The sequence below is a fragment of the Protobothrops mucrosquamatus genome, unplaced genomic scaffold, assembly GCF_001527695.2.
Source record: "Protobothrops mucrosquamatus isolate PMUCROS unplaced genomic scaffold, P.Mucros_1.0 scaffold6771, whole genome shotgun sequence".
Lineage (NCBI taxonomy): Eukaryota > Metazoa > Chordata > Lepidosauria > Squamata > Viperidae > Protobothrops > Protobothrops mucrosquamatus.
Genome location: NW_015392586.1, coordinates 17164 through 21592, shown reverse-complemented (window position 1 = coordinate 21592; position 4429 = coordinate 17164). Strand labels below are relative to the sequence as shown.

At 55.9% G+C, this 4429-nt stretch overlaps 1 pseudogene; it reads right to left on the bottom strand.

Annotated features, from left to right (window-relative positions):
* The window catches only part of LOC114923683, a 14374-nt pseudogene that overhangs the window by 2792 nt on the left and 7153 nt on the right, over positions 1-4429 (bottom strand).

The window sequence follows — 4429 nt, the reverse complement described above, 5'->3', positions numbered from 1 at the left end:
AGCGGCTGCTCCCGCTGCAGGCAGATCAGGCGGGCCTGCACCTCCTGCCAGCTGCAGTTGCAGAGCTGCGCCTGCCGAGAAGGGAGAGCCGGACATCAAACCACGGGTATGTCTAGTTTGCGGGAAAGAAGGTCTAGGGCGAGGGAAGAAGGGAGCAGCGAACCGGCATTAGAGAGGGTTCGCCGAAAAAGAGGGGGGGGCAAGGAACGGCGGAGAGGAGCAAGCTGGAATGGAGGAGAGACGTCCGAACCGCGAGGTCCGGTTAGCCAGGGGAACCGCGTGCCACCAGAAGGGGTGACGGCTTTATCGCGGGAGGTTTTAAAGAAGAGACTGGACAGCCGCCGGTCTGAAATGGTCAAGGGCTGGACTAGATGACCTCCAAAGTCCCTTCCAACTCTGGGATTCTGGAAGGGTCTCCTGCTCGAGCAGGGGGTTGGACTAGATGACCCCCCGAGGTCCCTTCCAGCTCTGATCTTCTACGATTCTGGAAGGGCCTCGTGCTCGAGCAGGGGGTTGGACTAGATGACCTCTGAGGTCCCTTCCAACTGTGATATTCTACGATTCTGGAAGGGTTCCTGCTTGAGCAGGAGGTTGGACTAGATGACTTCTGAGATCCCTTCCAACTGTGATATTCTACGATTCTGGAAGGGTTCCTGCTCGAGCAGGGGGCTGGACTAGATGACCCCCGAGGTCCCTTCCTACTCTGATATTCTATGATTCTAGAAGGGTCTCCTGCTCGAGCAGGGGGTTGGACTAGATGACCTCCAAGGTCCCTTCCAACTCTGTCATTCTGTGACAGTCTCCTGCTCCAGCAGGGGGTTGGACTAGATGACCTCCGGAGTCCCTTTCTACTCTGATATTCTATGATTCTGGAAAGGTCTCCTGCTCGAGCAGGGGGTTGGACTAGATGACTCCCGAGGTCCCTTCCAGCTCTGTCATTCTATGATTCTGGAAGGGTCTCCTGCTCGAGCAAGGGGTTGGACTAGATGACCTCCAAGGAGACTCTTCCAAAATCACAGAATCATAGAGTTGGAGGGGACCTTGGAGGTCCTCTAGACCAACCCGCTGCATAAGCAGGAGATACTTCCAGAATCACAGAATTAGAAGGGACCCCGGAGGTCATCCAGTCCAACCCCCTGCTCGAACAGGAGACCCTTCCAGAATCAGAAGAGCTGGAAGGGACCTTAGAGGTTATCCAGTCCAACCCCGTGCTCAAGGAGGAAACCCTTACGGAATCAAAGAGCTGGAAGGGATCCTGGAGGTCATCCAGTCCAGCCCCCTGCTCGAGCAGGAGACCCTTACAGAATAGCAGAGTTGGAAGGGATCCTGGAGGTCATCTAGTCCAACCCCCTGCTCAAGCAGAAGAACCTTACAGAATAGCAAAGTTGGAAGGGACCCTAGAGGTCGTCTACTCCAACCCCCTGCTCAAGCAGGAGAACCTTACAGAATCAAAGAGCTGGAAGGAACCCTGGAGGTCATCCAGTCCAGCCCCCCGCCTGAGCAGGAGAACCTTACAGGATAGCAGAGTTGGAAGGGACCCTGGAGGTCATCTAGCCCAACCCCCTGCTCGAGCAGGAGACCCTTACAGAATCAAAGAGCTGGAAGGGACCCAGGAGGTCATCTAGTCCACCCCCACCCCCTGCCTGAGCAGGAGACCCTGTACCAGGGAACTGCAAGGCCCCAAAAGCCCTTCCTGGAAGGAATCAATCCGGGCTGCGCCGTATGGCCCATCTACGGGGGGGGGCGACGCCGCCAGGACGCCGCACCCCAGGCCCGGAGGACCCACCCCCACCCCACCCCCGTGCACTTACCGAGGGGATCTTGAGTGCCTTGGTGTAAAAGGAGCGGATCTCCCAGTAACCCATCAGGCTGAAGAACATCTTGACCAGTCGGTACAGCCAGAACGTGGCAGCCATCACCAACAGGAAGATGACCCCGTGGCTGGCCTGGATCCTGGCAGGGGGGTAGGGGGGGGAAAAGGGGAGGGGGAGGAAAAAACAGCCGCGGGTTGTGCAAGGCCTCTCCGGTTGCACACAAACAGACACACACAACGCACGTCGAGAGGGGAATGCCTTTCCAGGAATCCCCCCTGGTACTCGGAAAGCCCTGTGCTACGAGGTCGCCGGGGGCGGCTTGGACCGACTCCCGGAACGGCAGGTGGCGGAGTGGGGGGGGTGCAGGCTCGCTCTCCACCGGTCGAACTCCGGCCTCGGAGGCGGCAGCTCCAGGCTCTTTGCCCAGGAACGGCAGGGGCCTAACCTGGCCGTAAACTGGACGAAGGACAGGCCGTCCTCGCCTTTACGGCCGCCGCCGAGCGCCGCATTTCTGCGCTGAACCAGAGGCCTTTGTGAAGCGAATTTGGTCTTCTTCCCTTGCCGCGTGTGTGTTGTTAAGGTTAGGCACACTGGCTTCCGCCTTGAGTTCTCTCGGCGGGAAGGTCGCAAAAGGGGACGACCGCAGCGGTCGTTAAGCGAGAACCAGTTGCCAAGAACCTTTCGATCGCGTTTTGATTGCGTGAAAAACGGGCCATTTTTTCCCCCAAAAGTTGCCGTTGCCACTTCCAACGGTCGCTAAACGAACCGTCGTAAACCGAGGACTACGCCGCATCGGGGCTCAGCCACAGCCGGAAAAGAGAGACTCCACATCCTGAGGCAGTCTACCTTGACCGAGAAACTACCTTGACCTTCTCGGACTGGGAAGAAGATTGCCAAGTCCCGTCGTAACGTCGGTCACTAAACGAACCGTCGTTACGTTGAGGATTAGGCCGCATTGGGACTCAGCCACAGCCAGAAAAGAGAGACCACATCCCGAGGCAGTCTACCTTGACCGAGAAACCAGAGCAGAAGAGCTTTCTGCCGGACTGGGAAAGAGATCGCCAAGTCCCGTCGTAACGTACGTCACTAAACGAACCGTCGTTACGTTGAGGACTAGTCCGCATTGGGGCTCAGCCACAGCCGGAAAAGAGAGACTCCACGTCCCGAGGCAGTCTACCTTGACCCAAAAGCCAGAGTGGACGGGCTTTCACTGGGAAGGAAATCGCCAAGTCCTGTCACAACGTCGGCCACTAAACGAACTGTCGTTACGTTGAGGACTAGGCCGCATTGGGGCTCAGCCACAACTGGAAAAGAGAAACTCCACATCCCGAGGCAGTCTACCTTGACCGAGAAGCCAGAGTGGAAGGGCTTTCACTGTCACAACGTCGGTCACTAAACGAACTGTCGTTAAGCCGAGGACTAGCGGGCACAATGCGAAGCTGATTTGGTGCGGATTTCGCCCCGATTCGCAGCCTCCACGACACCCGGGGAGCGATCGGCGAGCCGCAAAAGGCGAGACTCCCCGTCCCGAGGTAGTCGTATCTCGACCCGAGAGGAAGGCTCTCGGCCAGGCCGAGAAGGGGGTGGCAAAGTTTCCCTCCCCCCCCCACCGGTGCCAATGTCCCACCACGACGGCCGATACCCGCTTGGGCTCCTGCTAAGAACTAGGGGAAGGGGAGGCACGGATCTTTCCGGACCGCTACGTACCTTTGAGCACACTCGGCAGCGGGCAGGATAGCATCCGGGAGCGTAACCTTGCTGCGATCGGGCCCAAAACTTCCACCTCCTCCCTGGTGGGTGTGATTGACGGGCCGGTTGGCGAAGAGAACGTCATACTCCACGCAGCAGAGCAGGAAGGTGGAGAAAGTGGCCACAAACAGGAACTGCCTGGGGAGGGTGGGGGGGGGACGGCCTTTCAGTCATGGCGGCCGGCCGGCCGGGGCAGGCAGACGGCCACCCGGTCAAGCGCAGACGGCCGGGACCTTTGCGGAGGGCCGAGAGGAAGGCGGCTGGGCACGTCCTGAAGTCGGCGTCAGAAATTGCGGCCGGGGTGGGGTGGGGTGGGGGCACTGGAGTCTGGAATAGTAGGGGGTCTCCCGACGGAGCAGGGGGTTGGACTAGAGGACCCCACAAGGTCCCGTCTCGCTCTGCTTTACTCGATCCTGAATTCTATTGTATTCTACTCTAGTCTCAGTTGACAGCTAGTTTCCGTTCTGTTCTACTTTGAATTCTATCGTATTCCATTCGGAAGTCTGTTCTGTTTGGAATCCTGTTCTCAATTCTATTCTATTTTGAATTCTGTTCTGAATTCTGTTCTATTCCGAATTGTTCTAAAGTCCATTCTATTTTGAATTCTGTTTCGAACTGTATTACGTTCTGAATTCTCTTCTATTCTGAATTCTGTTCTAAATTCTACTCTATTGTGAATTCTGTTCTGAATCCTATTCTATTCTGAATTCTATTGTATTCCGAATTCTGCTAAATTCTATTCTATTCTGAATTCTATTCTATTCTAAATTCTATTCTATTCTGAATTGTTCTAAATTCTATTCTATTTTGAATTCTGTTTTGAATTCTATTCTATTCTGAATTCTGTTCTAAATTCTATTCTGTTC